The 26,435-nt window shown below is 44.2% G+C and overlaps 1 protein-coding gene across 1 annotated transcript in view; it reads left to right on the top strand.

The window, feature by feature from the left end:
* The window catches only part of AMMECR1 (AMMECR nuclear protein 1), a 99,046-nt gene that overhangs the window by 1,166 nt on the left and 71,445 nt on the right, over positions 1 to 26,435 (top strand). The gene's annotated exons all lie outside the window — the stretch shown is intronic.

The following is a 26,435-nucleotide window of genomic DNA, read 5'->3' as shown; positions in this document are numbered from 1 at the left end:
CCCGGCTCTGGCCCCCGACATACCCCCACAGCGCCCCCTAGCGAGTGCCCAGCTCTTGCTCCTGCCCCTGGGCTCCAGCCTCCCGCCAGTGCCCCCTATGAGTACTTGGCTCCTGCCCCCCCGGGCTCTTGTCCCCACAGCGCCCCCTAATGAGTACCTTGCTACAGCCCCTGCTCCCTGGGCACCTCCCCCTGCAGCGCCCCTTAGTGAGTACCCGGCTCCGGCCCCTGCCCTCTGGGCACCTTCCCACACAGCGCCCCCTAGTGAGTATCCAGCTTTGGCCACCTCCCCCCAGCACATCCAGTGAGTACCTTGGCTTCTGTCCTGCACCCTGGGCTTCTGCGTTGTGCATCCCCCTCTCCACGCCTCTTAATGAATACCCGGCCTCACCCCCAGGCATCTCCCTTGCCAGGTCTCCCTAGTGAGTACCTGGGCTCCTACCCTGTGCTCCCTTCCCCACTCTCCCGTGACCCCTAGTTTGTACCCAGGTACTCTGCTCTCCTCGCCAGCAGTCCCTAGTGAGAACCCATGCATCTCAGCACCCTGCCCCCCTCTCTAGCAATCCCTAGTGAATATCGGGCCTCTATGCCCAAACCCCTGGGCACCTGGCCTCCTCGCCAGCGAGCCCTATTGCGTACCCAGGCACTCTCATGGGTATCCTGCTGCCCTTACCAGTGATCCTTAGCAAGTACCCCGTGCCATGTCCCTTGCTTCCCTGGTCACCTTGTCCCTTGAGTCCCTGAGTATCCTCTTCCACTAGTGAACCCTAGTGAGTACCTCATGCTGTGCCCCATATCCCCTCGGGTCACCCTGTCTCCCATTACCAGTAACTCCTAGTGAGTGTCCATCTGCGCCCCTCACCACCAAACCATGGTGTGTACCCCATGCACCCTGCCCCATGACCCCCTAGTGAGTACCTTGCCTCCCCTATACCAGTGACCCCCTGAGTACCCGATGCCCTGCCCTGTGCCCCCCCCAGGCACCCCACCCACCTCTCACCAGCAACCCCTGGTGTATACCCTGTCTCATGTCCACCTGGGTGCCCAGCCCCCACCTCACCAGTGATGCCTAGTGAGTACCTCATACCATGCCCCGTTTCCCCCTGGTCACCCAGCCCCTCCTTCAACAATCCTTACTGAATACTCCATGCTGTGCCTTGTGCCCCGCGAGGCATCCTTCCCCCCGTTACCAATGACCCCTCATGCATACCCCACCTCATGCCCTGTTTCACCCTGGGCATCCTGCCCCCTCTCAGCAGTGAACCCTAGTGAGTACCCCACACCATGCTTAGTGTTCTCCCGGGCACCCTGTCCACTCTCCTTACCAATGACCCCTAGTGAGTACCCTGGGTACCCTGCCCCATGTACCCCTGGGCATAGTGGCCTCCCTCACCAGCACCCCCTAGTGAGTACCTCAGGGCACCTTACTCCCTTCTTATCAATGGCTCCTCGTCAGTACCTCATGCCCTGCCCCGGGTTCTCTGGGCGCCTATCACCCTGGGCATCTGGGCCCTGTTACCAACAACCCCTCATGCCATGCCTCGTGTCCCCCGGCACTATGCACCCTCTCACCAGTGACCTAGTTTGTACCCTGGGCACCCTACCCTCTCGAAGCAGTTCTAGGCACCATGCCTGCTCGCCCACCCAAGACCACTAGTGAGTACCCCCAGGCAGCCTGCCCCCATCTCACCAGAAACCCCCTAGTGAATACCCCATACTGTACACCATGCACCCTGCCCCTGCGTCAGTGACCCCCTACTGAGTGCTCCTCTCTATGCCCTGAATATTCCCGGGCACCCTGCCCCCTTTCCCCAATGACCCCTAGCGAGTACCCCCAGGCACCCTGTTCCATGCACCCCTGGGCACCCTGCCACCCCTTACCGGTGACCCATAGTAAGTATCCCACACCCTGCCCCATATACTCTCCCCAGGCACCATGTCCCAGTGTACGCTCTCCTTCCCAGCTGCCACATAGCCCATTTCATCAGTGACCTCTACTGAGGACTCCATGCCAGGCACATGCTCCATATTCTCTGTACCCCTCACTCCATACAGCTACCAGCCCCCTCTTTACCAATGACCACTAGTGAATACCTCCTACTGGGCACCTTGCCCCCATTTATTCCCTACACCTCACCACATACAACCACCAGTCCTAGCAGAGCTCCTGCTTCATCAGTGACCACTAGGGAGTGGTCCTCACTGGGCTCCATACTGTCCCTTTGTATCCCATGCTCTTCTACCTGGTATGGCTACCAGCCATCAAAGCCCTAGATCACCTCCATGGATCCACACCATATATCTGACAGCATCTGAGGAGCTGCCCCACTTCACCAGAGACCCCTAGTGAGTACCCGTCCCAGAGCACTATACTCCTATCCTGCCCCCACCTATATAGCTACCAGCTCTGGTTCACCAGTGATTTCTGGTGAGTATCCCACACATTGCCTGCATTGCTTTTTGTACCCCCATCCCCTACACATGGTTCCCAGCCCCTGCGGAGTCCTAGTTTCCTCAGTGCCCTAGTGAGTTTTCCATTTCAGGAATCATACCCCTATACCACCTCGCAGACCTCCTTCCAGCCCTAAACAGCATGGAGCCCCAGTGAATATTTCACATCAGACACCCATGCCCCTTCATGATGCCCTCTGAGTTCCCTACTCCTAGTAAGTATCCATCAGTGCTCTTGTACAACTACTATCCCATGCAGAGCCCTGGTTTCACAAGTGACCTCATCTGCCCTGCTATCTCCCCATATGCAGCTATTAGCACCTGCAGAGCCATGGTACACTTCCTACTTGCTGCATGACCACCATGCTTGGGAGACCCCCGCCCCACCAACTTCTGCTAATGAATTCCTCTCTCCATCTCCTATACCTCCATGTGCCCTCAGTAGTGCTGCCCGCTACCACACAGCCCTTGCTTCACCAGTGACACTTAATGAATGTCCTCTGTGTTCTAGATATATCGGGCACATGATTAATAATCTTAATGGAATCCTCATTATGCTGACCCCTAGTGAGTACTCTGTGTAGGAGATGTATACTCATAGTTGCCATCATGACAATCAGCTGCCATAGATCTCCTGCTTCACCTACAACCCCAGCAAGTACTCCCTTCATAACTTCTGTTTACCAATGTGAGGAGCTCAGCTGTGATTTTCTTTACATTACCCATTCCTCTCTACATCCTGTGTGCTCCCCCTTATAGATATCAGTTTCTTAGGAACTCTTGTTTCTCCTGATTTGTACTAAGTAGCTATCATCTTGTGTGTGGGATCCACTTCCCTTCTATCTGTTCTCCATCCCAGTCCTACATAGATAACCAGCCTCAATTTTCTACAGCTGTCACTTGTTTCATTGATGGGTTTCATTGATGGGGAAAACTGAGTTCTGCCCACAGTTTATTTGCTCTAGATTGATAAAGAATAAATAACTTGTAGAACTCTCTCCAGTAAGCACTTGACCAGCTCTGCTAGTTAAGGTTGATTGTCACTTTCTGTCTAAAGGTCAACTATTTTAAGTGCTCTAAAATCCACATTACTTGGATTGTCTTGAAATTTGCTGTGACTCATGGTTGTGCAGGTTAGGATTAGTGGTCAAACTTAGTGTCATTTGACAAAGGGGTTCCTAAAATACACTTCTAACCTTCTCCCTTAAAAAAATGTTTACAACATCAACTGGTTCCTGTAACTTTTTTTTTTTAAATGAACACCTAGGCTCAAACTATAGCTCTAATCCTCCCTAAACTGATCTCAGCCACTCAGGATTTCTCTCTACTAGGCCTGGTCCACGCTACAAAATTTTACCAGTAACACTTCCTTATTTCAGCACATCTTTGCATGCATCCACATTCAATTTTAAGACATGTCAGTAAAACCCTGAGTTTGACAGTGACTGAAAACCACTTCCCTGAATGACACAGGTCCTCTACCAGCACTGTTCCATGGATAAAATGTGTATGGATGCTACATTACATGTACTACTAAAAATAGTACTCCAGCAACTGTCCCTCACAACATTGACCTCTCTGGTCACAAATTTGAACTCTATTGCGCAGTGACTGGAAGGAGACACTCTTCCCCCTCCCCCCCCTTTAAAATCTCAAGCATATTTTTGAAACAACCGTTTCCCTGCTAGCCCACTTTTGAAAGCACACAGGTATACCTCTGCATAAAAACTCCAGTTAATGTTCATGCTGCTTACTGGTCCTGGATTTCCTCTGCCTATGGAGAGAACAAATAGTACAAGCCCAGCTGCGGCAAACCCAGTTGGATGAATAGCGTTTTGAAGAATTGACTTTCCGAAAAAGTAGTTTTTCTACAATCCCCAAATAAAGGATCATTCTCAAAGGGACCTTTGCTCTCTTGGGAGATCAGAAATGCTGACAGAGCAGATCTGTGAGGGGGAGTGTTGGGCAACTTTCCCTTCAGTGACGTTTGGTGAAAAGGAAAGCGTAGCCATCTGTGCCCTCACTTTCCTCCATTCCCCACAGTTCCTCCCTATGGCTGTTCCAGGACTTGGCTGCTCCCTCATCAGAGGAAGGAATTCAGAACTCCTCACCTTCTCCTTCCTGGCTCCAGCTGTGAGGAAGGGACTCCAGGCTCAGTCTTTCCCACGCTAATGTTGCTTCTAATGGGAATGGGGAAGTCAGAGCAGTGCAGGAGAATGTGGGGTGGAAAGGAAGGGGTCAGCAGTGCAGTGAGGGTTATTTAGGGCTTCATCTGTCCCCCTGCAAAAAGTGTCCCCACTGACTCCAGGCAAGTATTGCATTGTTCCAGCATCTTTTCCCTAGCTCTTTAACCTATGGATCCCATGATGGCTCCCACCTCTCCATGGGGAGGAGGGAGAACCAGGTTGTGTTGGTCAGGCAAATAGACAGGAGATGACGCTGGATCAGTAAAGGACTAACATGCTGTCAGTGCATTCTGTGGCTAGGGTACTCATTGCCAATAGCCAGAAACGGGAAGAGAAGAGCTGGGCTGTACATGGAGATGCTGAGCAATTTTTATTAAAAACCTAAGAAATTAAATGTCCCAACATTTTGTTAATGGAGAGTTAAGATTTCGCAGTGGTGCCTTATGCCTTTCCCGAATGTGCAGAGTGGTTAAACTTAAACCTCTGAAAGCCAAGAAATACAAAGTTAAGGCACACGCCACTCTGCAACCTAACTGTAACTCTGCTCCCTTTGAGCAAAGCCCCAATGCTCCAACAACACAGACTAGCTCTCAACTCTTACAGATACTACAGAACACTTCAGGAACAGCACATGACACTGTAAAACAAAGTGTAATGTCTCTTTGCTAAGGCAAAACTCAGGTTTATGTCAGGCATAGCAAACAGAAGTTGCTTATGCTAACACACAGCGTACTCCACACAAACCACTCCAGATTTGCTAAGGAGTCTTCTCAGTAGGCCCTGGAGACCACTGTCATGTATGTCACCAGACTTCTGATAATCCCCATGGTTGAAAAAAAGATCCTTGTGTATCTCTGGTGACTCAGTCTACAGGATTCAGAGCTTACATGAGGCAAACTTGGATCTCTGAAGGTACACGTGCACCTCTCCCCATATCCCAGTGATAGCTCTGTCATGCTGCTCCCATTAATCCTATCACCATTCAGCATAGCTACATATAACAGAAGGAATGCAGCTGGCATGAATGCAGTTAAATGCTGGAATTCCAGCCTGTGGAATGTACAGCACAAATAGTAGCATGTTCTTAGTCCTTCCTCCTATCTGCTTATTATAGATTCATGGATATTAAGGCCAGAGGGACCATTAGATAATCTGGTCTGACTTAACACAGGACAGAGAATTTCATCAAGTTACTCCTGGATCGAGCTTTATAACTTGTTAGACTAAGACATCTTCCAGAAAGGCATCCAGTCTTGATTTGGAGACATCCATAGATCGATAACCCACCACTTCCCTTTATAGTTTAATGTTTGCAGCACCCTTACTGAACTATGCCCAATGGCGGTTTCCTCCTAGTGGGTTGGTATGTACCTTAACTTTGTGTTTCCTGGTCTTTGAGAGGTTTAGGTTTAGCCACTCTTCGCATTCTGGAATAGCACAGAGCACAACTGGGCAACCTTAATTGGGTTACCAAAGATTTGGGGCTTTTAAATGTAAGTGTTTTCCCCTTTGCCGATATGTTTTTTAAGCAAGCAAATAAACAAATGACCCGAGTAACTGTTTTGGAGGCTAGGAACTGGGAGATAACAATGGTGGTGACTATTTTAAATACACAGGTAGAATTATAAATTTAATTCTTTCCTTTCTATTCTAATATTTTACTGTTATTAAAGTGGGAAGAAACGAGACACAACCAAATGAAGGACCATTAAGAAAATATTGTACCCCAAACCCCTCTCTCCTTACTGAAGTTTTGTTCAGCAGCCTCTTCCCAGATAATTCCAGTGACTTCTACTTACTATAACATTAAAATAAGTTACATGAACTGTGATCCCTGGTGTCTGTTGACTTTCAGGGTTTGGAAAAGAATTGTGATTTAGCCCAGGTTGAGTGTAGATTGACCGTGTGGGATAGAAAAGGTTCTGGAGGACCCTGCTTGTATGCATTCCCCCCAGCTGCAGCTTTTTTGTTCCTTTATCGTAGCTACAACTTCATACTGTTGTTACCTGAATAGGGTTTTGCCTCAGAGGACATGGTGATTTGATCGTACTTTAGATGGATGAAAAAACCCTTTACTCCTCCACCTACAATCCCAAGACTGGTTTCTCTGAAACTTTAAAACTACTGTAATATGCTTTTTTTAAGACTGGCACTGGATTTTAGTAGAGACAATAATAAATATATACAGGTGGATATTCTTTATGTTTACTTATGGCTGGCAAATCCAAAGGGGTGTATGTATCTTGTGTGTGTGTGTTCTGGTTTTTCACCTGTGCATACAGTCGCCTGTACTATTTCTGGGGCATTTATTCTCTACCAATTATTTTTTTTACACACATTTACTGGCTTTATACTCAACACTATTGCCTTCATCAGTCAACTTTTCCAGGAACAATTACATTAAAATGTAAATGTGTGATCAAAGTACAAAACTTCCATGTGATCTAAGAGAAACTCTCAATCTGGCCAGGCCTATATTGTCTAAAGAACTGAGCACGTTATACATGTTCACTTTGCTTTCACAAAAGTTAAACTACACCTCTACCCCGATATAATGCTGTCCTCAGGAGCCAAAAAAAAAAATCTTACTGCGTTATAGGTGAATCCGCCTTATATCGAACTTGCTTTGATCCGCCGGAGTGCGCAGCCCTGCCCCGCTGGAGCGCTGCTTTCCTGCATTATATCCGAATTCATGTTATATCAGGCCGCGTTTTATCGGGGTAGAGGTGTAATATCTTTAATGTCAGAAGATTAAACTGTTCTTCTAGAACACTTTTTTGTGCGACTGTGGAGCCTTTGCTATGTATAATAAAAAATTATCCTTTGCGTGACAAACTAATGTTAGAAGTCACCTATAAGTATTACCTTAGTCTTCACAATAAGACAAGTCACTTTATACTGAAGTTGTATCACAATATGACATGTCATTTTATACTGAAGGGAATGGGTTCTGTGGTGTTCAAGATTGCCAGTCGGTAGGTCCTGTTTCTGTCTGTGACTGCATCCAAGCTGTTCTACCGTTTGTCATATTTTTGTTTTTCTTATAAACTTCAAAACTTTTACTCAGTTGTAATTGCTCTCTTCCCTTCTACCACTGAACACTAAATATTTCAATGTGAAGCAGAGACTCTGAAAGTAGCATCTTGTAGATTAAAAAAAAAAATGCAGTACCGAAAGAGGTTCAGGGTATGTTGGCTGCCAGTAGCAGTGTTCTGCAGGGAATTCCCAGCATGTTCAGAAGTAAGATTGATGACTATGCCTTGGTATTGTAGCAGAGGAAAAATGATAGAGTACCAGGAAACTGTAAGAGGCTACAGAAAGAATATACCATTGCCAATAGGTTTAACTCCTAATGTTCTTGTAAAATGGAGAAAGTGTTGAGATGATAAAAGCTCTAAATACCCTGTCATAGTTTACTGGTATTAGTGACTCTTTTCGGTTTTAATTGAAAATGGGTACTAGATAGGAATTATAGATGTTAAACTGTATTCAGCAGGACATAGGAAGTGGGCAAACTGCAGTACAGCATAAGGCAGATGGTCAACAGGTTAGTAAGGCTTGTAGTGTTGAGAGAGGTGTTTTGTGAGCTCTATCAGCTGCACGTGCTTCTGATTTGAGTGGATTTCCTACGTGCAAATGGGATGGAATCTGCCAGGAGTTTGCAGTACAGGAAATCAGAGATGTAGATACTCTTGGGAAAGGACCCAAGATTTCATTCTTTCAGCTGGAAGCATTCACTGTAGAGTTTGGTACTGCTCATATGTCATCTGTGGTCAGTCACCATACTAGCTTTGGAAAGACCGGCTGTTCCCTTCCACCCTAAAGGATGTGTATGTGGAGAAACCACTTTTCCTTTGTTGGCCCATTGCCTATCTAGATGTACTTCCTTGTTTCATCTTCTATTTTGGCTAATGTATCCATATCTTTTGTTAGTCCCATTCTCTTCTCTCCCCCCTCCACCCCCACCCCTTTGGAGGTTTTCAGCTAGAGATATTCGCTGTATAATGTCTTAATGTTATCTTATACCTAAGACCCCGTATTAATCGTGATTTCATTAAGATCATAAACTATATACAATACTGAAAATGTGAAAATTCCTGCGTGTGTGGATTTTGTTGAATGTAATTTTGATGGTGTCTTTTTGTGACACTGTATGTTAGGTTCTTTCACCTCAACCTATTTGCCTTTGAAAAAGGACTTATTGGGGCCTAAAATTGAATATTTCATTTGTGCAAATCCCTTTCCGAAGAGTAGTAGTCTAATGTTTTGCTCTCTAGAAATCTCTGAATTGTTAAGAATTTAACAATATTCAAATACCTCCTTTTGGTAGTGATGCGCTGTAAAAGTGTTTTTTCTTGAGCAGTCTTATTAAATCTGTCCTTTGTGTTATATATTAGGCCTTCACAATGTGGATGCTATGCAGCATCATTTAATAATGGCATATATAAGCTTTACTGCTGTTTGGATTTGCTGATCTATATTCTCTTTTTAAGAATCTCAGTGGTTTCCCTCTAAGGGTATATGTACACTTTAACCTGGGGCTGTAATTCCCAACTTGAGGAGACATACCCAGGCTAGCTGTGAAAACTGAACTATTGCCATAAAAATAGCGTATAGCCGTGGCAGTGCGAGTGGCGAGATGGGGGTTAGCTACCCCACATACATACCTAGCATCTCGAACAGGTGTATACTCAGGATGGCTTGCCCCTCCTGTCACTATGACCATTCTCTGTTTTTAGTGCACTTGCTTAGTGAGAGGTAGTGCAGGTCTGTCTCCTCAAGTTGGGAATTACATTCCCAGCTGATAGCGTAGACTGTAAGTTTGCAGAACGTTTCAGCTTTAAATCTGTATGGTTCTTTTAGCTGCAGATTTCTAGGACCACCAGCTAAGAAAACTTGATGGCAACTGAAGTTCGGTCACGGTTATCAGAAGGTGGTTGCTAACAACAAAAGTACGTTTGGAAATGGAATATCTACACAGTGTGGTTTGTTGTATCAGTGAAGTTTTGCTGATGAAGTTACAACACAGTGCCAATTTCAAACATAAAGTCAGTTATTTAAACCTAGAATGATGGATTGTCTATTATAGGGTGGCACTTGTCTGTGCTACAATTTATGCTGCCTGGTCAAACAGCTACATTGCCTTTAAAGCTGACATAGTTAACAAAAGCAGAAGACCTTTCCTCTATACTAGGTTGATAGCTGGTTTTCAGAGGTTTCTGTATCATATTTAACAGAAACAGGCTAACGGGAGTACTATAGGGAGCTATTTACAAGTGTTAATAGGGGTTTTGCATCTTTCAGCAACCTTTAAGCTCATGTGAAAAACATCTCTTCATCTCATACTCAGCCTGCATATGCCCAAAACTCAAAGCTTGAAATTATATGGAATTTTTTTTCATGTGCATGAAGTTCAGTGAGTTGCAACACTACAATGTACAGTCCTATATAGAAGATCAGCCTTGAGAGGGACAGAAGTAAAACTAGGTCTAACAATGAGGACATATAGCAGTGAGCTAAAATGAGCAAAAATTTAACTAAACTTATTCTTTCACAAAAATATTCTAAAAACTCTGTTCCTGCATAGTGATCTCCTGAGATCTGTTTTTGAAAGGAAAAGGTTCTCTCCTTGGCTGTCAGTATTCAATCTCTGATGAGGTAGCACCTTTTTTGCTGCTGCTGCCTGCTTACCCATGATACTTATACTTTGAGGTGACCCAGGCATACTCCCACTTTGTGTGATTAAAGGATATGCCCTAACACCCGTAGCAATGTTCGGCTTTGGTAACTTTCTGGAAAGCAGTTCTTGTTGACGCTGCATGGGTGCCCTCTTACAGCACCAAATATATGGAACTAAGATTATTAAAGATCTAGTTCTTGGATTGTTCTTGGTTCGGTGAGTTGTGCTGAACAGCCTGTGATCATAGGCTTATTGGGACAGCTGTCAGTGCAGAGATGCGTTTATATCCTGGGGTTTTTGTTCTCCTTTGGGTTATGAGGAGCGCTCTCTCAGCTTCTCTGGCCCCTTGGTACAGCTCATTTCATGTCACCTTCCCTTGCTTTCCTTTTAACTCATGAATTATGTGGCCTTGCTGGCAGGGTCCTCTTTAGGAATCTGGGGATCATAACATATGAGACATAAAATACACTGCTGCTACTCAGTCTTCTCACAACTAATATGTTGTTTGTCTCATTTACCGTGTTGTCTCATTTACTCTGCCAGCCTAACTGGAGCATTGTCTTCTCTGTTGGACAGTACTTCTGACCACTTGTCTGATTCAGAGGAGGAAGAAGGGGTAAGGTATTTGCAATAACCTTCTTTTGACCAGCAAGAAGAATGTTTTCTCCTCCTCAGCTTTTTCGGAGGATGGGTCACCTCCATGTCTCTCTTTGCCACTTGACATTTTGGACAAGAGTTTCTAGGTTATGTGGTAGAGACTCTGGTATTGGAAGCTTTAGCTATCCAAGGCTCATTGGCTGTTGTACTTCCTAAAGTCCAAGGAGAAAGATCCAGTAGCTCATCATTAATGGGAATTTGCCCTATCTAAGAAAATCTGATTGGCACCAGTCTCCCTAAAGGATCATCTTTATCAAGTGCCACAAAAAGGGTTCCAGTATTTCCTAAAATGTCCTGCTGACTCGTCGTTTGGGGTTAGCTGCCAAAGAAGTTGCAAGGCTGGTCCAACCTTCCCATTTGGATAAAGATGCCAAAAGAGTGACTTTTTGGGGAAGAAAGTCTTCTTTGGGTATGTTGGGTATCCATGTGGGAAAAGAGCAAAGCAGCTGGTGACTGAGGGGCATATGGTGTCCAAATGTGTGCTGTGGGTGGCTTACAATACTTCAGACTTTGGTTCGTGCATTGGCATCTGTTTCTCTTAGATGGGACTTCTGGCTGAAAGCATTTGACCTTTTGTTTGAGACTCAGGCCTAGGCCCATGTAGAAGACTTCCTGTTCTAGGGTTTTTAGCCTCAAAACAAAGGAAATGTTGGAGAAAAACAAAGGCTATCAGTGCTTTCCACGTTCCCTTCGATTGACTGGTCCACGAAATATAAACCCATTACTGCCTCCAGTCATCAGTATTATTTCTTAGGTCAAGTTGGCAGCCCATTATTGAAGCTGACAAAATTAGTGTAACACTCTTGCATATTTTGATTTTAATTTCTCTCTGCCTCTGTTTTCCAACTGTAAAATGTGTATAATACTAACGTACTTCATAGAAATGCTGTTGTGAAGATAAATTGATTAATGAAGAACTCATATTACAATGAGCACCATAGAAAAGTCCAAGAGGAAATTAAAAATTCAGTATTCAGTGCAGGGTTCAGATGGTATGCAGAAAATAAGCATTGGGGTCACATGTTGAATGAGGGTAAAATACAAATATTGAACAGTTGCCTCACTCATCAAGCACTATCCATCCTGCACATTGAAAAAGATATTAGGTCGCGGGGTGGGAGCAGAGACTCTTTAGTTATACAGCACACTCTAACATAAACAGAAACAGGTTAATAGAATCACCATTTCAGCTCTTCAGAGAGTTTTCTATTTAAAGACATTTTAAATAATTTCATCTGCAGGAAGAGTGAGTTACAGTCTTCAATGGCTGATTCTCCTTTGACCATTTTCCACATGGACAGGGTTGCCCTGGCTCCTCTCCCCAAATGTATACCAAAAGTCCTGTCTTGAGTTATACCGGAATTGAGCTAATTTGCTGGTGGTGTTTCCAGAACTTCCCTATCAGCTGGATAGAACTAGGTGTGAGGTCCTAGTTGCCAAGAGATTTTTGAGTTTATTTGGGTACAGGGCTAAGGCATTTAGGAAGTCATCAGGACTTATGTAATCTTTGGGACAGGTGTAAAGGGATACCATTTCCATTCAGCACCTGACTATGTAGATTAGATTGTGAATTGAGAGAGAAAAAGTGTAGCTTCTGACTGTCCTTTTTACCCACTTTTGGAGCCTTCAGTTCAGTACTTTTTTTTTTTTAAACTTTACCAAAGTAATCTCCCTCCATAGCACTTTTCTTTGACTACCATAGTATCAGACAGTGTGAGCTGAGTGCCAGTCAGAAGAAGAGGACCAGCATTGCATAAGTAGAGTTTCTACATTGGGCAATATCAGATATTGAGGAGGAGAGACAGTGGGAGAAACTAGAGGGCTGCCCTGTGGGAATAGCAGAGATCCGTAGTCAGAAGAGAATCCTAGAAATGTAGAACAAAAGGAGACCTCAATAGGTCATCTAATCCAGTCCCCTGCACTCAAGGCAGGACTAAATAATTAGACCATTCCTGACAGGTGTTTTTCTAACCTGGTTTAAAAAACCTCCAGTGATGGAGATTCCACAACCTCCCTAGGCAATTTGTTCCAGTGCTCAAGAACCCTGATGTCCAGCCTAAACTTCCCTTGCTGCAATTTAAGCCTATTGCTTCTAGTCCTATCCTCGGAGTTTAATGAGAAAATTTTTTCATCCTCCTCCTTGTAACAACCTTTTAGGTACTTGAAAACTGTTATCATGTGCCCCCTCCCCTCAGTCTTTTCTTTTCCAGACTAAACAAACCCAATTTTTTTTCAATCTTTCCTCATAGGTCATGTTTTCTAGACCTTTAATCATTTTTGTTCCTCTCCTCTAGACTTCTCCAGTTTGTCAACATCATTCCTGAAATGTGGCGCCCAGAACTGGACACAATACTCCAGTTGAGGCCTTAGCGCAGAGTAGAGTGGAAGAATTACTACTTATGTAGGCAGCATTACACAATCCCTTTCTAGGCAGTCATTTCCCATTTTGTATGGGTGCAACTAACTGATTGTTCCTTCCTAAGTGGAGTACTTTGCATTTGTCCTTATTGAATTTCATCCTATTTACTTCAGACTATTTTTCCAGTTTATCCAGATCATTTTGAATTTTCATCCTATCCTCCAAAACACTTGCAACCCCTCCTTGCTTGGAATCGTCCATAAACTTTATAAGTGTATTCTCTATGCCATTATCTAAATCCTTGATGAAGATATTGAACAGAACCAGGACCAATCCCTGCAGGATCCAATTTGATATGCCCTTCTAGCTTGACTGTGAACCACTGATAACTTCTCTCTGAGAATGGTTTTCCTACCAGTTATGCACCTGCCTTATAGTAGCTCCATCTAGGCTATATTTCCCTAGTTTGTTTATGAGGACATATGAGACAGTGTCAAAAGCCTTACTAAAGTCAAGAGATACCACATCTACTGCTTCCCCCCTATCCACAAGACTTGTTACTCTATCAAAGAAAGCTACTAGGTTTGTTTGACATGATTTGTTCTTGAAAAATCCATGTTGACTATCACCTTATTATCTTCCAGGTGTTTGGAAATTGATTGCCTAATTATTTGCTCCATTATCTTTCCCAGTGCTGAAATTAAGCTGACTAGTCTGTAATTCCCCAGGTTGTCCTTATTCCCTCTTTTATTGATTGGCATTGAATTTGCCTTCTTCCAGGCCTCTGGAATCTCTGCCATCTTCCATGACTTTTCAAAGAGAATAGCTAAGATAATAGCCATGGATATTGCCTCAGTCAGCTCCTTGACTATTTTAGGATGTATTTCATCAGGCCCTGGTGACTTGAAGACATCTAACATGTCTAAGTAATTTTTAAACTTGTTCTTTCCCTATTTTAGCCTCTGCTCCTACCTAATTTTTGCTGGCCATTCATTAGGTTCGATGTCCAGCTGCTACTAACCTTTTTGGTGAAACTGAAGCAAAAACGTAATTTAGCACTTCTGCCATTTCCATGTTTTCTTTTATTGTCTTTCCCCCTTCATTGAGTAATGGGCCTACCCTGTCCTTGGTCTTCCTCTTGCTTCTAATGTATTTGTAGAATGTTTTCTTGTTACTCTTCATGTCTATAGGTAGTTTAATCTTGTTTTGTGCCTTGGCCTTTCTGATTTTGTCCCTATATGCTTGTGTTTATTTATATTCATTCTTTGTAATTTGACCTAATTTCTACTTTTTATAGGACTTTTTTTTTTTTTGTTGTTTTTTGAGTTTCAGATCATTGAAGATCTCCTGGTTATGCCAGGGTGGTCTCTTGCCATACTTCCTGTCTTTCCTACACAGAAGGATAGTTTGCTCTTGCGTCCTTAATAATGTCTCTTTGGAAAACTGCCAACTCTCTTGAACTCTTTCCCCTTAGACTTGCTTCCATGGGATCTTACCTACCAACTCTGAGTTTGCTAAAGTCTGCCTTCTTGAAATCCATCATCTTTATTCTGTTTTCTCGCCTACCAGTCCATAGAATAATGAACTCTAGCATTTCATGATCACTTTCACCCAAACTGCATTCCGTTTTAAAATTCTCAACCAGTTCCTTCCTATTTTTCAAAATCAAATCTAGAATAGCCTCTCCCCTAGTTGCTTTCTCCACCTTCTGAAATAAAAAATTGTCTAATGCTTTCAAAGGGAAGTAAAAAGAGCTCTTCCCAGAAGATGATGCAGTGCCTGAAGGGATGTCTGTAGCTGCGAAAGGATGTGTCTTAGGGGGAAAGCCGCGGTAGCTTTTTGCCAGCCAAAAAAAGATGGCAAGCCTAGGGCAGACAGGCTGTTTTTCAGTATAGCATCCTCCCAGCCAGCTTATCTTCACAATTAGTGGGCCACAGACTGGATAATCTGAGTGGAAAATATAACTTATTAAAACAAATGGCCTCTAACAGGGTGACAGAGACCTAAAGTTTTTACTGGTTAGGATCACAATTTCATAAGAAATAGCACCATAATCTGGGCATGTCACCCCTACATGCAATACTGTGTTCATTTCTGGTCACCCCATCTCAAAGATGTAGCAGAAATGGAAGTGCTAGGTGACACAAAGCTAGGTACTTAACCTACCCATTACCATAATATCTGAATTAAATGTAAGGTCTTCCTGTGAGGAGAGGATGAAAAGATTGGGACTATTTAGTATAGAGAGAAGATGGGTAAAAGCAAAGATATATAAAAGAACTAAAGGTTATAGACAAGGTAAATTGCATTCCATTTATCCTTTCATACTAGAAAACCAAGGAGGCATTCAGTAAAATTGTAAGAAATTTAAAATTACTGCAGATACACGTGTAAAGTAGTTTGTGTGGAAAAATACACCTTTAATTTATGGGACTTGTTGGCACTAGATTTCATTGATGCTAATAGCTCAGCAGGATTTAAAAAAATAGGTTTTAAACATTTAGTAGGCACCTGACTATTGTGAGCCATTCTTTAGTCACCTCAAGACTGAATTACCACAATTTGCCCTACATTGGGCGGGCTGCACATTAACATGGAAACTTGAGCTGGTGAAGAAAGCAGCTGTCTGGTTGCTAAGCGTTTTACTGGGAGCTCATGAAATCAGTGCTCCATGATGTTTGCTGTCTGCTACCAATTTTTCTGGAGGAATTTTAAGGTGTTTACCATTTACTTTCCTCCCTCTGGGTATTATTGATCATGATGTCCTCCTTCACCTGTTTCTGGGCCTATCAAAGAAGGAATCCATTCTGAAGACTCAATGAGAAGGTCTTAAGTCTGCCAGTTGAGACCAAGGCAGCACCTTCCAAGAAATCAAGGGTCTAATCTAGATTTCCCAGGGTGTTTGGTCTTGCAGCAAGAAGGGCTCCAGTCTTCAGAGTCTCTAACATCCTATTAATTACATAATGAAGCTATTCTCTAAGTGATGCTTGCAAAATAGCTCTGCTCTGGACATCCCCTTTGACCTCAGTTCCATAAAAACCACTCAAACTGTTTTGCAGCTGAATGAAAAAGATAAGGTGGCCTTCCATACCAATGAGGGCCTTTGGGAGACATGCAAGAAAGTGTGTTGCTATGGTGTCAAAAAGTCAGATTAATTGAATATTGGGGTCCTGTCAGGCTCCAAAATAGATTATATTCCTGTCAATAAAAAACTGAGGATTTTTGGAGCTAACTAGGAAGGTAGAAGAATTATCCAAACATTCCCATAACAACTGTTATAGATGTTTGGTCCTTAGCAATATCAGTAATTGTCCATAGAAATTCCTGGCTAAACTTCAAATCTGTCAGTAAAAGCTTAGGTTATTATTGTCTGATTCTTCAAATGGGAATGAATTTCTTATGTTGTAAAACTGATGAGATATTAGGGAAAAATGAAGGCAACCAGGAGGAGTAGTGATAGCTACTCATAGATCCAAACTGGTTTCCTAGTGGAAAGAGTCCTTCTGATATTGGAGAAAGCATAGTTTAGTCATATCTTCATGAATCTCTCTCTCTCTGCTTGTGTGTTGCAACAAAATCAGATGCTTTGCTTGGAAGAGTTGCACTGCATTCTCCAGCTAGCAGCTCTCGTTAACCCACTTTCTGAAGATGGTTGCTGCTAGCTGGTCTCCTACAGTGCAACTTAATAAGGGCTGTCAAGAAGAAAAAGGTTATTTACTAAAATCATTTTGTTTTCCATATGTTTGCTTTGGCAGAGCAACCCTGACAATCCCACCTATCCTCTGCTTTGGAGTTAGATTTATAAAATCCTGGAGGCAGAGGGGAACTGAGGGAAATGTGTGTCTCTGCAGAGGCAATGTGTTTAGAAAACAAGTGTAATTTATGTAAGTAAACTGGCAGAATTGAAGTTGCTCAGTAATTTATGACTACTGTATGCAATGCTGGTTAATAAATGTGCTCTCTCTGCTTGAGGTAGTATGCTAAAAATAGCCGTGTAGGAAGAAGGGGTAGCATGGATGGCAGCTCAGGCAAGCCACTTGAGTGCAAACCCACTTGGACCACCTGAGTGTGTGGTTGGGTGTCTAGCCCAAGCTGCCACCCACAGTTCCTCTGGTTACGCTGCTATTTTTAGCATGCTAGCTCAACAGAGCAAATGTGCGTCTGTCTACCAGCACTGGGAAGCATGCTCCTAGCTACAGTGTAGACATGCCCTTGAGGGTTAAGAGACAATGCCTTACCTACTAGCTTTGAAGATTCTACCTTCTCGCTCCAGGCAACTTACAAAACTGGTTTTGATGAGCAAGGCCAGAACCCAAGCACTCACAAGAACAAAGGAAAGCTGGCAGTTTTCAAAAAAGAGGTCTCAAGAAAAGACATAGTTGTTTGGGGGAGCCAGACTGACAGCGTTTGGGGGTGTCTGAAGAAGTTATACCTGAGTAGTTTTCCATCGGGGATGGGCAGACATAAGGTAAGATAGACATGCACGTGGACTTTGTTTTAAACCCTTTTCTCTAAATGCTTTGTTCCTATATTAAAATAAACAATACTTTGGTTTTAAGAAGGCTGTTTGGTCACTATATATGCCATTGGTCAGATTCCTGAAGAGAAGAACAGTATGTACTGGAGCCAGCTGGACCTGCTGGGGAAGCACAGTTAATTAACCAAGCCCTGTGCTACAGTGCCTTGTGTAACTGTGGGAGAATTACAGTACAGACCTATTTATGCGCAAATCCGCTTAATGCGCAGTAGCACCATGCCTCCCAGTGCTACCTATTTAACACGCGAGACTTATTAACACGTGGTACAGGAACTTGCTATGTAGCGCTACAGATGTGCTCACTAACATAGAAATCGACAGGAAGTGCAGAGTGGAAACGTGTTGTATGTTTTTACCGCCAACGGGGTTGAGAGGAGGGGGGAAGGGGCAGCAACGTTAAAGTGCCGTGGCAGCGCTTTAAGGATCCTCAAAGCGCTGCCGCGGCAAAAGACTGTTCTTAAAATGCTGCTGTGGCAGTGCTTTAACGTTGCTGCCCCTTCCCACCCCCCGCCGTCGGAGGCCCTGCCGGTAGGGGCCCTACCAGCAGGGCTGCTGACGGGGGAGACAAAAAGGGAAGGGAGATGAAAGCACTGCTACGGCAGCGCTTTAAGGATGGTCCTTTGCCGCGACAGCGCTGGGCCGCTGCGGGGAGGAGGGGCAGCAACATTAAAGCGCTGCCCTGGCAAGAGACCCTGCAGTGCTTTAAGGTCCCTGCCCCTTTTGCCCCCCTTGGCTGCCCACGGGTGGCGGGGGCAAAGGGAGCAGCTGCCCCAGGGCCGGCGATTTAAAAGGGCCCGGGGCTCCGGATGTTGCTACTGCAGCAGCGGCATCCGGCACCTCGGGCCCTTTAAATCGCCACGGGAGCCCCGGGCGGCGCGGACCAGGCGGCCTGGAAGGGCTGGCTGGGGGGTGCTGACCCCTAGCTCCGCCCCTTCCACCCGAGGCCCTGCCCCTTCTGGGGGCCAGAGCCACCCCCACCCCATACTGGTAATTGTCCTGAGTTACTTTCACCCCTGTGTAGTAGTAGTAGTAGTAATGTTTTTATTAGATTAGACATTTGATTTTATATTCTTGCAAAGCAGCGTTAACAGATAGGCCTGCAGTATTTGGGATGCTGTGAATACGTATGTAATCCTAGATAATTATACATGTGTGTGTATATATAGATATCTTAAGATATTTCAGCATGGCCCTCAACACGCAGTCGTGACAGCTTGACTCCCGACACCAGTGCGTTAATTGGTCTGTACTGTATGTCTTGGGATAGGTATATGCAAGAGGCATGACACCTGAGGAGATGCACAGAGAGACAAGAAAGGGGACAGAAGATAGCCCTGTAGCTATGACAACCTCTTTATCAAGGAGTTTATATAGTTTACGTTAGTAATCCATTAAAAGCAGGTCACTATTGCGGTTGTTTCTCACTCTGAAGCGAAATAAAATAGGTGGTGGAGATTGCTGACTCTCCAGTGCAGTGGGATAAAGATTTAACTAGAGGTTTGGCTTTTAGAAACTTTGTTTAATTGAGGCACGAATGAAATACTGGCAAAATAATATTGCCCCCGTCTCAGTGATTTGTTCCTCAGTCTAAGCTTTGTTTTGGAGCTGCTCTCCAGTGTAACAATTGAATTGGGATTTGTTTAGGATTTGCTTATGAATTCTGAGCTTTATTACAGAATAGTGTAACAAAAGCCTACATTTACACTCTTGTGAAATTTCTAGTTTTATTAAAGTTTTGTGACAGACCTGTTGCAGTGTACTATGTATTGAAAGAACTGCACATTAGTCTGAGGAGATGTATATCTTCTACACAATGTAATTGAAGTACTTTAAATGGATCACTTAAAATATTGTATGATTAATATTCAGAATAAAGTTCTTTATTCCTATTAGTTATTGTACTGCTTACTAGCTGCACAGAAAAGACCACAACTCTCACCCACAAACCATATCAGTGGTAGTGCATGAAGCTTAATATGCAGACTGGTAGTTCCCTATGTTTCCAGGTTAATGGATTTGTCAAAAATTCAATAATTTAAAGTGTTCTTATTGAAGATTTTATATTCATAATTATAGCAGTGAAGTGTTGGCTTTTGTATTTGTCACTGTTTGTGGAGTTTGAGAGTGTCTAGTTTAGAAGCAGTGTTTCAAGCTTTGTTATGGAAACTCAAGTCTTTTTGCTTAAGGTCAGTGCTATGTATTTGGAGAATTATTTGACAAAAATCATACAATGTTGAATGGTACCCTATCCTGCAACCTCGTGAGTAGTAGTCCTGTGGAAATGAGCAGGACTGTTCACAGGAGTAAGGGTGCCAGGACTCTTTGCAGATTGTTGACATATTGAGTATTTGTGCAGGTGGTAAAAGAGGATACTTTCACTTCCTAGGCTAGTTCCCTCAAAATAAGGGATTTGATCCTAAAGCTTATGCTCAAATAAATTTGTTAGTCTCTAAGGTGCCACAAGTACTCCTGTTCTTTTTGATCCTAAACTTGTCAGTATTCAAATTTATAGTGGTAAAGAATTGCATTTTCTAAGCAAAAACTGCTTTGAACATGCTATTTCTTATATTTTATAATCACTGGTGCATTCAGTGCTTCTATAACTTTACCAATCATTTATCAGTTCAATAAACACATATCCTAGACCAGGGGTCGGCAACGTTCAGCACGTGGCTCGCCAGGGTAAGCACCCTGGCGGGCCGGGCCAGTTTTATTTACCTGCTGACGCGGCAGGTTCGGCCGATCGCGGCCCCCACTGGCCGCGGTTTGCTGTCCTGGGCCAATGGGGGCGGCGAGAAACCGCGGCCAGCACGTCGCTCGCCCGCGCCGCTTCTCGCCGCCCCCATTGGCCCGGGACAGCGAACCGCGGCCAGTGGGGGGCCGCGATCGGCCGAACCTGCCGCGTCAGCAGGTAAATAAAACTGGCCCGGCCCGCCAGGGTGCTTACCCTGGCGAGCCGTGTGCCGAACGTTGCCAACCCCTGTCCTAGACTATGTTTGGCATTGACTGACAACATATGTGAAAATATTGTGATTTTAAAAATGCTAGAATGGACCATCAGGAACTTTTTAGGTTTGACTCAGAGAGTGCATACTGAAAGATGAAACCTGTTCTGTGGAAGTAATATTATGCTTATTAATTCCAATTGACTTAATGTAACTTTAGCATTTATGCTCTGTCTGCATGCCACTGAATCATTGCCCCAGTGGATGCTTTATATTTCCTACTACCATTCTAAGAATGATACAACCTAGATCACGTTAACGTTATTTCTTAGGATAAATAAAATTAATTTACTCCAAGGCTAGAATGAGTGAATTGTCATTCTTGTGAGAAATTAGGTCTACTGAGGAGGTTTTTAAAGTTCAGTTTTGCGTCATTATCTAGTATGATTTTGAAATCCCTCTGATCCTATTTTTAAAACTTTATAAACACATTTTGAAAAATCACACATTTAAAAAAAAGTGTTCTACTTTGGTCTAATGTTGTAGAATCAGATTTCTTTTGATCTCATATTATGTAGTAGAATTTATAAATCTGATGAAGTTACCATATTTAAGTTAACATGAAAAGTATGCAGGTAGGTGTTCTGAAAGAATAGTACAGTGGGTGTAGCTGAGCTGTAGCTTGGCCTTCTAATGGCTGGCAGCTGGACATGTTAGTAATACAATTAAGCCTGAGTAGCTCCAAACCTCCCTCAGGTTGCTGTAAATATTTCAGATTAATGTGAATTAGGATCTCTATTAAAAAACAAAAAACTATCTCCTAGAACTGGAAGGGACCTTGAAAGGTCATAGAGTCCAACCTTCACTAGCAGGACCAAGTACTGATTTTGCCCCAGATCCCTAAGTGGCCCCTTCAAGGATTGAACTCACAACCCTGGGTTTAGCAGGCCAATGCTCAAACCACTGTGCTATCTCTCCTCCTTGTAACTCCAGGGGGTTACAATGCTACTTAAGCAGAAAAGTAATCTGAAACTTGCTAAAACTTTGTGAGTTTGACTAATTGCCATGATTACTGGCACAATTTTTCTTTTTACGTAGTTATATATGTTATGTGCCTTGGTGTTTTCTGCATACATTGCAGCATTTTAAATGAACAGATGGACAGAGTTCATATATATGGTTAATTGGCTCCAAAATGCGTGGTTCTTAATGAAGTACAGTTTGCTTGTTTTTTCCCCCTGAAACAAGACTACATAAATTAAACAACTTTGCCTGCTTTGCTCAATCTAGCACTCAGTTTGAAAGGAAAGCTGTTCCTGTCATAGCCCCAAGTGAAATGTGCCCTGTTGGTCATCTACAGTAGGGAAGTCCTTTAAGGGTATGTAAGGCAAAGTAAGCCCAGGGCTAGTACATCTCGAATTAGCAGACCCTGGGTTTGTTAACCTTGAGTTTGTGCATTTACATTCTTTTGTAAACTCAGATTAGGAATTGTTGAACCCTGAGTCCCAGTCTGGGGGGCCAGCATCTGCACTGCATTATGCAAGCCCAAGTTCAACCACCCATATCCAAGAATTCCTAGCACCTTCCCAAAATGTGGCCGCTCTCGCCATTTGTTGATGGTGAAATGTTGGAAAACTTGACTGTCCACCAAACTTGACTATCCAAGAAGTTGCCCTTTGGGATACTTTTGGTGGATTCCCAGAACACAAATCTGGTGGGGCTGCATCTGCACTGCAAAGCAATAAGGCTTGAATCCTTGACTCAGGCTCGGACTCTCCACCCCCAGGGGGTTCTGGGATCCTGGATTAACGTGTGTGTGAGACGCTATATATATATAGAAGGTTGGCCTGAGCTTGAACCCTGGGCTTACGTTGCAGTGTAGCCATACCCTCTGCAACTAGCACGTCTTCTAGATTTCTGGTACAACTTTGATCTTTAAGGATTGCCTCTACTACCCGTCTTCGTTGATGTCTTGGTCAGCTGTTTCTGATAAGAGTTTAGTGGAACCTATTTATTCTGCTAAAATACTGGCTTTCCACTTTCCACGTGGTTATTGGTAATTAGGGCAGAAATACCAACTAATTGAAAGAAAAAATGTGTTTTGTTTTCACAGTAAGTGTAGATTTTCCTTTAAGGGAAAATGTGTAGGGAATCTTTCTAAAGGTGGGAGTAGTAAATATTAGTTCATTAAGCTCCAATCGAAAGTCTTTAGAAAAAGGCATGTTCCTGTGAACCTAGCTTAGGAGTTAATATGCACTGAGCATACAGTCTTTTGTCAAGCAAGCTCTCAATTGTCTCTTAAATCATTTGCTTTCTTTTATCAAAGACAATACTGATGCATAGCCCTAAGTTGTCAAAACTGTCATATCATCAAAATTTGCCTTTCAGTTCTTAAAAACAGATGACTGAATGAGACTTTCAGGGGTGCTGGGGAGGGAAATTAATTTTAAGGCTGTAGCAAATAGATGTTTGTGCAACTCTTTGTGATGAAAGGACCTCCATTCTTTTCTTTTACAGTGAGGTGGTTATGAGAGCTGCTATATTTGAATTACTTTATATTCTGCAAGGTTTTTGGAGGGCTAAGTCTTCCCCAACCATAGCAGGTAATGTTCCTAACTAAAGCTAGCTGTTTCCAGTCAAACCTGTTTTAAAATGTGTATCCAAAAATTAACAAATAAGATTCTAGGGTGGTGCCTAAATGTGCTGATCATTTTCTTCAGTCCACAAGTACCTTACTGTAATTACAGACTAGGAAAGGACATGCTTTTGGGGGGAAATTACTTATTGAGGCATATATTACCTTCCTGACCTTTAACTTTGAAGTTGAGGCATTATATTGTCAAACTTCTTGATTGAAGACCTTGCCCTTTATTGGGAATACTCACTCTAGTTCTGTGGTTCTTAGTTGGGAATGAGCATATCTCATTCATAGATCTACGCATGTCAGCAGAATGCTTTAATTGTGTGACTTGCAAGGCGTTCAGTTATCTGGGATCCTGGTGTCTTTGGGTATGTCCACACTTCAAAACAAAATAATCCCTCAGCAGTGAGTCTCAGAGCCCAGGTCAACTGACTTGGGCTCTCTGAAACCCAGTGAGGAGGGGAGGGTCTCAGAGCCCTGGCTCCGCCCAAGCAGGAATGTCTGCACAGTTATTTTTAACCCTGTAGTGCAAGCCCCACCAGGGAGTCTCGCTGCCATCACTTTTTTTTTTTTTTTTGCTGTGTAGATGTACCCTTTAGTAACTTGATCAAAGCCACATGTTGAATGAGTGCAGAGCTGGGGAGAGGATCAGCAGTTCTTGCCTCTTGGTACGGTGCACAGATTGCTATTATTAGGACCCTACCAAATTCACAGCCATGAAAAAGGCGTCACGGACCATGAAATCTGAGCCCCCCCCCTCCCCCCCCGTGAAATCTGGTCTTCTGTGTGCTTTTACCCTATACCATAGAAATTTCACAGGGGAGAGCAGCATTTCTCAAATTGGGGGTCCTGACCAAAAAAGGGAGTTTCAGGGGGGTCACAAGGTTATTTTAGGGGGCTGCGGTATTGCCTCCCTTACTTCTGCGCTACCTTCAGAGCTATGTGGCTGGAGAGCCGTGGCTGCTAGTCAGGAGCCCAGCTCTGAAGGCAGCGGCCCGCCAGCGGCAGCACAGAAGTAAGGGTGGCAATCTAAGTCCCTTCTAAGCTGCGTGGCTGTGCAGCAGCCTGTTAAGCTCCATGCAGGTACTCAGAGCTGTGGCGGGAAGAGGCTCCCCAATCCAGCCCGGCCAATACTGCATTTATAATTGCGGCAGGCCCATACTAAGCAGGGGCCCAGTCCAGCACTCCACTCCTCGTCGGCCCCTCCCGCATGCTCCTCTAGGCCTACCAGCCCAGGGTTTCTCTCCACACCCCCACACCCCTGCCCATTTGCTCCTCTCAGCTGGCTGGCTGAGGACTCCTCTCTCTGCCCCCCGCCCTCTGTCACCAGCAGGCAGGAGCTGCTGGCTGGCTGCCAATGACAGGGCGAGGGGGAAGGAGCCCACAGCTGCTGCAGCTCCTCTGGGCTGCTGGTGATGGACGGTCTGCCACTTCAGGCTCCCCCGAGGAGCCTGAAGCCGTGGACTGTCACTGGCAGCCCGGACACCGGACAGACCTGCCGTGGCTGGGGGAGAGACGCCCCAACCCAGCTCCAGTCCAGACCTGCTGCGGCCGTGGAAGAGGCACCTATCCTGTGGCCCCAGCCCTGGAGCTGCCGCAGAGGGGAGAGGCACCCCTCTGCACCCCAGCCCAAGTGCTGCAGCAGGGAGAGAGAGCTGGGGGGTGGGGAAGTCCTCTCTCCTCGCTGTAGCCCTGGGGCAGGCTGCACCCCAAACTCCTCAGCCCCAGCCCAGAGCCCACACCCCCAGCCGGAGCCCTCCCCTCCCCCCCTCCAGCCTTCTGCCCCAGCCGTGATCCCCTCATCCCCGGCCCCACCCCAGAGCCCACACCCCCAGCCAGACCTTTCATCCCACGCACTCCAACCCTCTGTCCCAGCCTTGAGCCCCCTCCCACACTCCAAACCCCGTAGCCCCACCCCTGCCACATGAATTTTGTTACATGCACCAATATGGAGATGTGTCACACATCACCTCCATATTGGTGCACATAAATTCATTCCGCACGTGGGTGGGAAAAATTAGAGAGAACACTGGTGGCAATACCATACTATGTCATCCTTACTTCTGCACTGCTGCTGGTGGCGGCTCTGCCTTCAGAGCTGGGCTCCTGACTAGCAGTTGCCGCTCTCCAGCTGCCCAGCTCTGAAGGTAGTGCCACTGCCAGCAGCAGCGGCACAGAAGTAAGGGGAGCAGTACCCCTACAATAACCTGGTGGCCCCTCACCCCACAACTCCTTTTTGGGTAAGGACCCCTATAATTACAACACCTGAAATTTCAGATTTAAATAGCTGAAATCATGAAATTTATGATTTTTAAATTCCAGTGACACTGAAATTGACCAAAATGGACCACAAATTTGGTAGGGCCCTTGATATTATCAAAGGAAAACTGCAGTTTCTAATTTTTGTGGCAGCTAAGCCTATTAATCTTTTGCATACACATACTAGGTCTTATTTTAATAACTTTGCAGTTTATGAATGGTTCTCTGTCAAAATTTTCAACTTTTAAAAAGCATAATACAGATTTCATTTTAATGACCTGCATGTGTTAAACGAATTCATGTATCACTATTTGAATAACTTAAATGACAAATTAATTTGAGGAAGCAGGATTATTTTTCTAAGGTATATCTGAGCATGACAAAATGAGTGGTGAATCTTTCTTTATGGGAGTGGCATACTCTGAGAAATGATGTGAAAAACTTAAAATGACACTGAATTGATCTATTAACTTTCACAAGTTAAATTTTGGATGTTTCTGTTCTGCTTCATAATTGTGCAATTGGGGGAAAGTAGTTTGCTTAAATAATAGGTCAGAGTATAAATTTGAATAGTTGTATAGTATAAACATACATAGTTATGTAATTGTATTAATGTTATATGCTATGGTAGTTTAATAACCTAAGATATGCTGGCACTGGTACCCATTCTTGGCTGCTTATGATATTGGTGCCAACTTTCTTTTGGTACATACCTTAAACC

Source organism: Trachemys scripta, chromosome 9 (assembly GCF_013100865.1).
Source record: "Trachemys scripta elegans isolate TJP31775 chromosome 9, CAS_Tse_1.0, whole genome shotgun sequence".
NCBI classification, from domain to species: Eukaryota; Metazoa; Chordata; order Testudines; family Emydidae; genus Trachemys; species Trachemys scripta.
Note: the sequence above shows the minus strand (reverse complement) of the source record. Positions and strands in the feature narration are given on the sequence as shown.